Genomic DNA, 12,500 nt, shown 5'->3' with positions numbered 1-12,500 from the left:
TATTGTCTCTGCGTTCATCATCGTCATATTAATGTATAGCTGATCGTATTTTGTATGAAAGAAAAATCAAATAATAACACGATCGTGGTCAAAAGTCTTAGCTGACACTTTGTAACGTTTTATATGTATCAGGTTTCATGGACAATCTTAGCTGACACTTAGTAACGTTTTATATATATATGACTAAGTGCCAAAAGGTGCGCACGAAAAGCGGACAAAGGGGCTAAAAAATAAAAGTTGACAAACACGACTGATATTGTGATTTTTGTTAAGACAACAGATGCTGGAACCCAATTACGAAAAGAAAAGATAAATTTACCCAAATGATTTTACAAATAACGATAATTTTGTTCGTTATATCATTCAAAACGGCACTGAGTCATAGCATTAAGGTTATCTCGCACGTTTTTAAAGCTAGGGCTTTGAAACTTGGCACACAACCAAAGTATAATGACCTCCAGGTATGGTGCACATCACATTAAACAACATTGAATTTCAAGGTCACAGCGAGGTTAAATTTCCTTTGCAAACTGGAAAATTGTCGTTGTCACGTCTTACATGTTTTAATACTAGATCAGTTAGACTTTACACACTTCACATACTTTCAGCATTTTTATAAAACCTCATTAAAAGTGACCTGCTTGTTAATCTTTGTCAAAGTTCAAGGTCACAGCGGGGTCACATCTGGTCCAAATGTGGAATATTTTCAATTTATTCAGCGCGTTTATAGCACGAGCTTTGAAAATACACACAGTTCTAGTGTATAATGTTCACACACGATTAAAGTCTGGTTGAAAAAGTCAAGGTCACAGCAGGGTCGCGTTGAGGTCAAACATATACATTTTTCAATGAGGTTTTCTCATATGTTTTTGAAGCTAGGGCCTTGAAACTTGGCACACTACGCAAGTTAAATTAAACCTCATCAAATTCCAAGGTCACAGTGAGGTTAAAGATCCTTTAAGGATATTTTCTAAAAAAGGTGACCGCCTGGTTAATGTTTGTCAAATTTCAAGGTCACAGCAGTGCCATCTGGCTTAAACTTTGAAAAATTGTCAATTTCTTCAACTAGTTTTATAGTGTTTGAAGTCATTCACACATGATGAAAGTCTGGTTGATAAAATCAAACGTCAAGGTCGCAGCGGGGTCGCATTGAAGTCAGACACATACAATTGTCATTTTCACGAACGCCTTTTAAGCAACACCTTTGAAACTTCACACATTCCAAAGTTTTGATGTTGTTTGGTTATAATCAAAGTGTGGTCAATTTCCATGATTGAGAGCATTCAGAGGGGTCAAGTTGAGGTCACACAAAAGAGATTAAATTGTCGACACAACAGATGAGACTGGCTACCACTGTTTATTTTAATACACTTTTATGCAAATTTTAAATTGTGTTCAACCATATACACCAAACTCACCCAAACTCCGGAAACATCCAAGAAAAGGAAAAATGTGTCCAAGCAAGGAAAAACGCCATTTCTTTAAAGGCTGGAATAACTACAGAGGCAGCCGCGTCATTACACACAATGCAATTACGTCATACATCATACATTTCTATGAGTCATGTTGAATGGAATGGTGGCATGTGCCTCTATTCTAGCTAACAACAAAGCTGAAAAAATGAATATTATCTGTTTGTTTTGTTTGCTTTACCCGTACGAGACCTTTCTGTGACCTTGACATGTGACAAGGATCTACCTTAACTTCTTTAAGTCGGAGTTGAGAGTTGTGTGATGTTTGAAGGCTCTCCCTTTAAAAACAACTGAGATAATGATGCATTTTCGTGTTTTTGATTTGCCCATGTGACCTTGAGATTCGACAAAGGTCAACAAGACTTTAACCGTGTATGGAGGCTATTAAGCCCAAAGATGTGAACTTTCAAGGTTCTTGCTTTGAAAAACTCTGAGAAAAAGGTTATGTTTTTTTTTTTTACCCACACGAGACCCTGCTGTGACCTTCACATTTCTCAAGGATCAACCTTGAATTCTCCATGTTGAACAATCATTAAGCAAAAGCGTTGTTTGAAGTTTGAAGGTTCTAGCTTCAAAAATCTCTGAAAAAATATGTTTCATCCGTTTTCTGAACCACATGTGACCCAGCCGTGACCTTGAAATCTGACAAGGGTCAACAAGACTTTTACCATGCATGGGGGCGATTAAACCCCAAATGTGTGTGAAGTTTCAAGGTTTCAACTTAAAAAACGTCTGAGAAAAATATACATTTTCCTTTTTGGACAATGTGTTGCACGCAAGACAACACGACAAACGCTCGTGTTATCATTCTTTTACTTTAAGGTCGACTTGCGTGCCCGCTCTTTCGCTAATCTCAATTAAAATTCATCTTAGAAGTTCGGTTTTATTACGCTTTTAATTAAGAAGATTAAACTAAGACAACAAATAGTTAGTTTTACCCATTAAACTCGATAAGGTAGTGACATTTTATGTTGAACGCAAGAAGGTGTCGCACGCAAGATCTGAAAAGATGTTGACGACATAATTTCAACACTTGATAGCGCAATCGTGGTTCGTGATTTCTTCACAAATTTTGAACACAGAATGTGTCACGTGGTTCCGTAAATGAAGTAGATCTTTGTACATGTAAATTTTGTTTTTAAAAGAAAATAACCGTTAATTACCGAACATTTTGTCGCACGCAAGATATGACGAAATTTTCAAATCGTTTTCAAAAATGCTGTTCAAAAGTTCTGCAGTCTTTGCTGGATTACTTGAAAGACAGCAGTTTGATACACCGTTATCGCTTGACGTGTCGACATCAATTCCAGAGTTTTTGAAAAAGAAATTTAGTAAATATCTGCGATTGAAAAATGTATGCCGTGATGACGAATCATCTTGCGTGCGACACCTTAAAATTCGGTTATCGAAAAAAAAAATTCTCTCGAGATTTAGATTTGACGTTTGGTCTCGTCTGTAAAGCGATGTTTCAGGCATTCAATCAAACTAAATGCAATTCATTTGTGCTTCTTGTTATTTTTCTGTGGCATATTCAAAACACGAGGTATCACGATGTCCTTTTTCAGATGGCCGGTTTTGGCGTTATTTTTGACTTTAAACAAAGATAACTTCAAAACCGTTCAAGTCAGACACACGAAATTATGTCCACTATCTCTTCGCACATTCATCCACACACACACCAATTTTCAGCAGACACACGTTTTTAGAAACATTTTTATTGTAAAACAAAGTCGTCTTCTGTTCTGTGAGCACCTTTTGGCACTTAGTCATATATATATGTATCAGGTTTCATGGACAATCTTAGCTGACACTTAGTAACGTTTTATATATATATATATATGTATCAGGTTTCATGGACAATCTTAGCTAACCCTTAGTAACGTTTTATATATATATATATATATATATATATGTATCAGGTTTCATGGACAATCTTAGCTAACACTTAGTAACGTTTTATCTATATGTATCAGGTTTTATAATCCTCAGCAAGGAAATACATATGAGGTCCATTTAGACATGATATACATTTTTCCTGTGATCATATGGAAGACATCATAAAGGTTTGCAGAAAGAGCCGGTGGGCCTTTGGTCTTCTCTACTTCCTGTCTCAACTTCCAGCTATTTCCTTTGTGATAGTCGGGTTGAGACTGTCATTGATGTTGGTGGGAGATGGAAACAGGGAAAGGAGGAGATGAGGGGGTGGGTGGGTGGGTGGGGGGGGGGGGGTAGAGAGAGGGAGAGGGAGAGAGGGGGAGAGTGTCTCTTCTCTCTCTCTTTTCTCTCTCTCCCTTTCTCTCTCTGTCTCTGTCTCTCTCTCTCTCTCTCTCTCTTTCTCTCTCTATATCTCTCTTCTTTCTCTCTAATCTCTGTCTCTCTGTCTCTCTGTCTCTGTCTCTCTCTCTGTCTCTCTCTCTATCTTTCTCTGTCTCTGTCTCTGTCTCTCTCTCTCTCTCTCTCTCTCTCTCTCTCTCTCTCTCTCTCTCTCTCTCTTACAAGGACAGATTGTAAGAAAAGGCGTAGCCTTAAATCTTAATCCTTGTTAAATAAAGTTCAATTCAATTCAATTCTCTCTCTCATATGAATAGGCTGGAGTGGGGTGAGAAGATAAGTAAGGGGAGGGGGGGTGTCATTACCTGTGTGTGTTAGGTGTGTGTGTGTGTGTGTGTGTGTGTCAGTTCGTGCTTACCGCGTGTGTGTTTGTTTGACAGTGCGTTTGTATAAATGCGTGTGTGCATGAGAGAAGGGAGAGACGCTGGGGTGCCTGTGTGTGGGTGGGTAACTGGTTTGGCAGGCAGACAAAAACGGAGACCCAAAACAATTACACGATCGGAATCAGTTACACACAAATGAATTCCACACTTCGAATTCATCATCTCCATGACGTGTTATCTCATTTCCCTCAGGTACAGAGATGCACGACGCCGAAGCGCGGAACTGTCAGCAGATAATGTTTACTGGGATAAACACATGCGAAGTTTTTTTTAATTTTTTTTTTATCTCACAGTCAATAGGAGTAAAGTGAGTGTCGATGTGATAGGGGGGTCTTTTCGTTCAAAAGGTTTGTCTCCCTGGTAATTCTCGTGGTGCCAATGTGCTGTGTTTAAAACTTTAGTCTATAGAGCCACTCTCTTTGCTAGAACTACGTCGATCGTTTCTTTGCCTTTTTATTCGCCCTGCCGTCACAATTTTCTTGCAATATGCAAGCCACAGTTCATAATTCAGGCAAGGTTTTAGTAATAGATTCAACAGCTATTGAAACAATGATGTGAACGATGTTCGTTATCTGTATTTCTGTGATGTCTTCCAATGTTTGATTTTAACCTTACTGGCTTTGTTTTGGTGTGCTTTTTTCTCGAAAATTAATATCGTATACATTGTGGATACTAATGAGTGTATGCGTGTACGAATGTTACCCACAGCAGAAAAATTATCTATTCTGTTTTTTCTTGTTCAATTCCTTATGTCTTAAAAGGGAAGATGTTTTGGAACGAGTTGTTATAGGAACGAGTTGTTATAGGAACGAGTTGTTATAGGAACGAGTTGTTATAGGAACGAGTTGTTATAGGAACGAGTTGTTATAGGAACGAGTTGTTATAGGAACGAGTTGTTATAGGAACGAGTTGTTATAGGAACGAGTTGTTATAGGAACGAGTTGTTATAGGAACGAGTTGTTATAGGAACGAGTTGTTATGGTTATGTATACAAATTAAGGAATATCTCTTGAAATCTAGCTTACATATGAATTCCTTGAAGGAGATACTGACTATCGAGAAAAAAAAGGCCCTCGATCAGGTCGCTTTCAAAGTTAAATCATAACATTCTGCGTTACAAATAATGCTACCGCGCATGAGGGCTGCCTTCATTTAGCAAAAGCGAGTGTTTCGAAAGCTTCGGTTAAATTAGCCAAGAGAGAGGGTTGGGTTACTTCCACTGAGTTCCTTGCCTTGTTTGTGTACGTGATACCGGTAAATAGGCCGCAGCGTCATAGATCTTGACACCAGGTGGTGCTTCTGGACTACTTTTTGTTTCCAACAGCTCCCTGAAGCGCATTCACTCACTTTGGGATGAACGTGATGACCATACTCGTGGTGCGGCGTGTTCCAGCAAATCGTGCCCTGTGCGTCTAGATTAAAGACACAGTAAGCCTTCCGTAAACCATCACAGATACGGTCAGGCTTTTACACACAGTACAAACACCCTTTCATTTAAACACTCACCGATTGAGAACTTCACAACTTCGAATTGTACTGATCTTGTCTTGATGAAAAAAGAATTCTTTTATGATTAAAGAATGTTTGTGTAACAACATGTCAATTTATTATCAGTTTAGATTTTAAAAGTTATGGGAATGTCGCTAAACCTGGAACAGTTAAGGAGAAACAGCCGTACCAGACAAAAAAATTATTATTGCAAAGCGTTTTTTATATTGTCACATACTAGACTCTATCAGTAAACAAACGAACAACATAAGATAAAATAAAAGTCACACAACTCATCAAACTGACCATTATAAAAATTTCTGCATTTGTTCCAGGTTGGACGCATGGGTGTGTAAAGTGGAACACTGTGTTGTCAAACTCGGAACACATGCAAAAACACACTGACTCTCTTTCTAGCTCTGTCTGTGTCTCACACACACATATATACACCCACACACTCTCAATCACACGCACACAATTACACATTGCCACACACACAAGATAAATTCATACGTCATAACATTTTGATTTAGCCATCTTATTTAAATGTCTGTTTTTCCACATAACATTGGATTTTTACCAAAGAAATAGTAAATTTGATAACAATTAATGCCTCAAATGTGAAAAAAATATAAATAAGGGCTAGGTCTAAACAAATCGGATAAAAAAACCTGTTTTTGTAAAACATGAAAAAAGAAGCTAAGAAACGATTTTTCACTCAATGTCCTTTTGTTTTCTACTTTCAGTGCAGTCCTCGTGTGATCAATGCCGTGTGTATACTAACTGCTGGCACTGTATAATGTTCAAAGGGGTGTTGGTGCCACACAAGAAGCAGTACCAAGATATTTCGCAGCATAAAAGTCGTGACAGGAACACCAAATGTTCTTGATGCGCAACGCAAACCCATTTCCCCGTTTCTGACAGCCGACAACGCGCAGCCCATTTCTTCGGGTAGCCACCGTCCGGGTCCCAAAATACTGTAAAACAAATCAATCAACCATTCAATAAAAGGTATAGAAGGAAAAAATACAATAAAACTGAAAAGAGAATTGAGTACGTGACTAAAACGGTTCTATGCTAAATGCCCCCCGGACAACTGCCCCCCTCCCCCCCCCCCCCCTCCCCCCCCCCCCCCCCGAACAACAGTACTGCCCCCCGGACAACAGTACTGTCCCCTGGACATTTGCCCGCCTAGGACAATTGCCCCCCGTGACAATGAATTGCCCCCCATTCTTGTCTGTATGTTTAGCGAGTTATCAAGTGTTGTATTGTTGTCCAGAGGGTATTCATAGGTAATGGAAGTCTATAATTTGTTTTCTCAACGATATCTATATAATGCTTCCTGGTTTGAATACACACACACACACACACACACACACACACATATACACACACACACACGCGCGCGCGCGCAAACACACTCACACACACACACACACACACACACCCCCACACACACACATATATACACACACACTCACACACATATAGACACATACACATAAATACTGTAAACACCCAGACAAAGACAAACTGACAGACATACACACAGACAAACCGACACAGACACTTGCGCGCCCACACTTACGCCCGCATTTACACCAGCAAACACACTCACACACACACACACACACACACACACACACACACACACACACACACACACACACTCTTATTGAAGTGAACGGCTTTTGCAAAAACTTGCACGAAGAGTGGTGAGAAAAAAATTGGGGGGCAGGTGTCCGGGGGGCAGTTGTCCTCCCTCGGTGGGGGGGCAGGTGTCCGGGGGGCAATTGTCCTAGTAGGGCAATTGTCCGGAGGAGGGGGGGGGGGCAGTTGTCGGGGAACAATTATCCAGGGGGCAATTAGCCTGCCACGGACTAAAAACACCAGTGTTCACTTTATCGTTTGATGAGAGTAAGATGGAACAGAATGCGTCAAAGCTGGAACACTGTTCCATGTTTGCCTCTATATGTGTTCCAGCATAGCCGCATGGCACCTGCATGGATTTCGACTTTAGCTGTAGGATACATGTGACGTTTCCAATCTTTTTTCCCCGTTCATAGTGTAACACATTGATGTAGGTTTGTAATAGCAATCAACATTTTATGTGAACGTATATAGATAAAGAGTAATAAAACGAATTCTAGACAATAGAAATAAGAAGAAGAAGAGAGAAAAGTTAAAAAAACGTACCTCTTCTTTGGTTTTGCCGCAGTTGCCATTTTTCTTTTTGCAATAACATCGGGAGGGGTCACTAGACATTTCTGCTAAAAAAAAATTCATGAATTGTTTCCCGTTGACCGCATATTGAGGTGTTCCAAGTTAGCCGACTGTTCCGGGATTGGCGACTTTCCCTTAGGTCTAGCGCAAAAACGCACCACGGTCCAAAAACATTTTGATAATCATCGATTCACGGCTATCGCCAGTTTACATCGAAGGGAAGTAACTCATGTTTGACCTGAGTTCAGGATGGGTCCAAAAAGTGTTCGAGACAATCTGCAAAATTAAATCTTTAAAAATTGCTCGCTCTTTACGTAGGGCACCTAGGATGTTCCCGTTTGGTGAGCGTTCAAATGGAAGGGTGTTTGTACTGTGTGTAAAAGCCTGACAGTATCTGTGATGGTTTACGGGAGGCTTACTGTCCGGGCGTGATTTCCGGTATCATAACAGCCGTCCAGCACCAAAACGAAGCGCCATTGTTGTAGAAGACCAAGTCCACGAAAATAAATTCTTTGAACATTTCTCACGCTCGACAGAAAGCAGCCAGGATGTTCCCGTTCGGTGAGCGTTCAAATGGAAGTATGCTTGTACTGTATGTAGACGCTCGGGGAGCTCTGTGATGGTTTACGGGAGGCTTACTGTGCCTTTAAGTACATTGGATTCTCCAGATTCGTTAAGGTCGCCAGAAACTCAGATCAATAGTATTCCTTTAAACCGTTTCAACGACAGTTACCTACACGGCCCTGTACGCCCCAATTTCTCCCCAGTCGGGCTCCCTCAACACAACTCCACTAAGACAAACGTGGGTCTTTTGGGTTATATCAATCAATCAATCAATCAATGACGCTTATATCGCGCATATTCCGTGGGTGCAGTTCTAGGCGCTCTGCAGTGATGCCGTGTGAGATGAAATTTTATACGGCCAGTAGATTGCAGCCATTTCGGCGCATATTTACCTTTCACGACCTATTATTCCAAGTCACACGGGTATAGGTAGACAATTATTAACTGTGCCTAAGCAATTTTGCCAGGAAAGACCCTTTTGTCAATCGTGGGATCTTTAACGTGCACACCCAATGTAGTGTACACGGGGGGAGGGTTCGGACACCGAAGAGAGTCTGCACACAAAGTTGACTCTGAAATAAATTTCCGCCGAACCTGGGATCGAACTCACGCTGACAGCGGCCAACTGAATACAAATCCAGCGCGCTACCAACTGAGCTATATCATACAATATCTACACAACCTGTCATTCGTCGCTGACACAACCAGTACATCTCTCCGACATGAACAAAAATTCGTAGTTTCTGTAACACGGTCATACCAAAGACCTTTGCTCATACCGTTGCTGTCTTTTTCGATTCTGGCTTTTGGCTGCTGAGCCGGCACCGCGTGCAATGATCTTCTAGGATATTCAGAAGGTCTTTGCTGCGTCAATCCGTTGAATACAACAAAAAGTGTCTGCAGGCGAGAGGAGGAAACAAATGAGAAAAAGTCCTCCAGGGACCCGGAATGGCTGTTGCGTGATATTTGCCCTGTGGCTTCCGACAATCTCAGCTGAGAAGAGTTATTGCGTTGAGGGCTTGTGAACCGGCGAATACTATCGTGCATCTCTGCGGTTTGGCCACTTTCACAATCCAGGATTAAAGAGCACAGGGAGCTCGAGGCTGTGTCTCCCCGCTGAAATGTGTGAAGGTGAATGCAACCTTTTTTTGACATTCTTCCAACAAAATCAGAATGGCTGCAGTGTATTTTTAATCCGTGTCAGTAAAAGTGAACGTTTCACGTCGTTGTATTAAATCTTTAAACATAATCAGAATTGCGGAATTGTGTTTTTTTGAACGGTTGTTTTTTCTTCTACTTTTTTCGTCTCTTTTTTGTACGAATGCCCTTCAATTCTAAGTCTGTATTAGAGGATCAGTTTATGACACGGACGGGATTTTGTCATTGTTCTAACTGAGGTCAAAATTTAAGACCTCACGTCAAGTTAGAGATGTGCGTAAAGACTCTAGACCTGTCCAGTAACGATTAGTTGCACGTGCAGAAACAATAGCCGGATTCAGATTACATGTATGTTAAGGAATTGAAATATTCTTCATTTTAAAACAACTGCTGATAGGCGGAGTATGCCTCTGTGAAATAATTCAAATAATCTTCCTTAGAACAAGCAATATAACCAGGCTATTTGGAGGAGATCTGGATGTGAGAGAAAGGCGACGTACGTCGTACCTACTGCCCCCCGCGGGTTAGGGGGAAGAATTTACCCGATGCTCCCCAGCATGTCGTAAGAGGCGACTAACGGATTCTGTTTCTCCTTTTACCCTTGTTAAGTGTTTCTTGTATAGAATATATAGTCAATTTTTGTAAAGATTTTAGTCAAGCAGTATGTAAGAAATGTTAAGTCCTTTGTACTGGAAACTTGCATTCTCCCAGTAAGGTCATATATTGTACTACGTTGCAAGCCCCTGGAGCAAATTATTGATTAGTGCTTTTGTGAACAAGAAACAATTGGCAAGTGGCTCTGTTGCACCACACTTTGAAGTAATCCCACACTTTGAAGTAAATTACTTCAAAGTGTGGGGATGTGCCCCACACTTTGAAGTAAACCCATTTTTTACTTCAAAGTGTGGGGGGATCTTCCCACACTTTGAAGTAAACTCAGTTTTTACTTCAAAGTGTGGGGGGATCTTCCCACACTTTGAAGTAACTTACTTCAAAGCGTGGGACTTTTGCATCGCCTGTTTGAGCCTGATGATTTTGTCAAAAAAAATGGCAAAGTCTTTTGGATGAGTGAACAGAAAAAGTGAGCGAGCCAAGAAACATAGTGATGTTTGTTATCAGGCTTTAAGCAATGTCCCATTGTTGAGTGTGACGAAAACTCGTGGTGACGATTTTAAAACATGTTGGGTCACGCATGGTCCAATCTTACATGGTCCAATCTTACATGGTCCAACCTTACATGGTCCGACCTTACATGGTCCAATCTTACATGGTCCAATCTTACATGGTCCAACCTTACATGGTCCAATCTTACATGGTCCATATATATATATATTATTGGACCATGTAAGATTGGGTCACGCATGGTCCAATCTTACATGGTCCAACCTTACATGGTCCAACCTTACATGGTCCAACCTTACATGGTCCAATCTTACATGGTCCATATATATATTATTGGACCATGTAAGATTGGACCATGTAAGATTGGACCATGTAAGGTTGGACCATGTAAGGTTGGACCATGTAAGATTGGACCATGTAAGATTGGACCATGTAAGATTGGACCATGCAAGATTGGACCATGTAAGGTTGGAACATGTAAGATTAGACCATGTAAGATTGGACCATGTAAGATTGGACCATGTAAGGTCGGACCATGTAAGGTTGGACCATGTAAGATTGGACCATGTAAGATTGGACCATGCGTGACCCAACATGTTTTAAAATCGTCACCACGAGTTTTCGTCACACTCAACAATGGGACATTGCTTAAAGCCTGATAACAAACATCACTATGTTTCTTGGCTCGCTCACTTTTTCTGTTCACTCATCCAAAAGACTTTGCCATTTTTTTTTACAAAATCATCAGGCTCAAACAGGCGATGCAAAAGTCCCACGCTTTGAAGTAAGTTACTTCAAAGTGTGGGAAGATCCCCCCACACTTTGAAGTAAAAACTGAGTTTACTTCAAAGTGTGGGAAGATCCCCCCACACTTTGAAGTAAAAAATGGGTTTACTTCAAAGTGTGGGGCACATCCCCACACTTTGAAGTAATTTACTTCAAAGTGTGGGATTACTTCAAAGTGTGGTGCAACATGGCTCTATCCCATCTCCCCCCTTCCCCCGTCGCGATATAACCTTCGTGGTTGAAAACGACGTAAAACACCAAATAAAGAAAGTCGTACCTACTATTCACGATTGGTTGGGCGTCAGTGCAGAAACAATATTTGAAATATTTCAGGCCAAATCCTTAAAGGCTGCCATATTCGTAGCGTTCATTAATTAATTCATATTGTTTACATGTGCCAATAATGTTATAAAACTGTACCTAAGAGGATATAATAAAGATTGGCTGTAGCTTTCGAACACAGAAAAAATTATTTCAGTATTGCAAAGTGGTGTTGATAGTGTCGAATGTAAACAGAACAGTCTCAAACGCCATCTTTGGTTTACGAAACGTCACGGAGTGACGTCAACGGTCGAAAAATAGCCCAAGTCCTGGAGAACTGTTGCTAAACAATGCAATAAAGAATTAATTATTTCTCGTAATTGGTAAGGACTTCAAACCTAAAACTTTGCAGGAAGCTTAATTTATACATCCCCGCAACGCTGGGAAAAGCCCTGGAAGTAATTAAACTAATTAAATAGGACTATTTCAGCCTTTAAGCAGCAGCAGTGTTTCGAGATTTCAACTATCAAGCCAATCAGTCTGCGCCTGAAAAAAGTATTTTTATTATCCAATTAGCTTGCACCACAGAATAGACAGATGTTAGTCTGGGTAGCTTCCCGGGCCACATACTCAAATGACACCGACCTTCCGGCCTTATCTTTCTATCTGTCTATAGATCCATACAGCGACCATTTCTTTCTGTTTTCCAGAA

The 12,500-nt window shown here is 40.6% G+C and overlaps 1 protein-coding gene across 3 annotated transcripts in view; it reads left to right on the top strand.

Annotated features, from left to right (window-relative positions):
* LOC138981024 (secernin-2-like) overlaps nucleotides 1-12,500 on the top strand; it is a 66,810-nt gene that overhangs the window by 33,233 nt on the left and 21,077 nt on the right. For all 3 annotated transcript variants that reach the window (XR_011460538.1, XM_070353820.1, XM_070353821.1), the window contains exon 2: nucleotides 12,499-12,500. This exon is cut by the window's right edge and continues 294 nt beyond it. The gene's annotated coding sequence lies outside the window, so the exon portion shown is untranslated. The remainder of the gene's footprint in view (nucleotides 1-12,498) is intronic.

This window comes from Littorina saxatilis, linkage group LG12 (assembly GCF_037325665.1).
Source record: "Littorina saxatilis isolate snail1 linkage group LG12, US_GU_Lsax_2.0, whole genome shotgun sequence".
Lineage (NCBI taxonomy): Eukaryota > Metazoa > Mollusca > Gastropoda > Littorinimorpha > Littorinidae > Littorina > Littorina saxatilis.
Note: the sequence above shows the minus strand (reverse complement) of the source record. Positions and strands in the feature narration are given on the sequence as shown.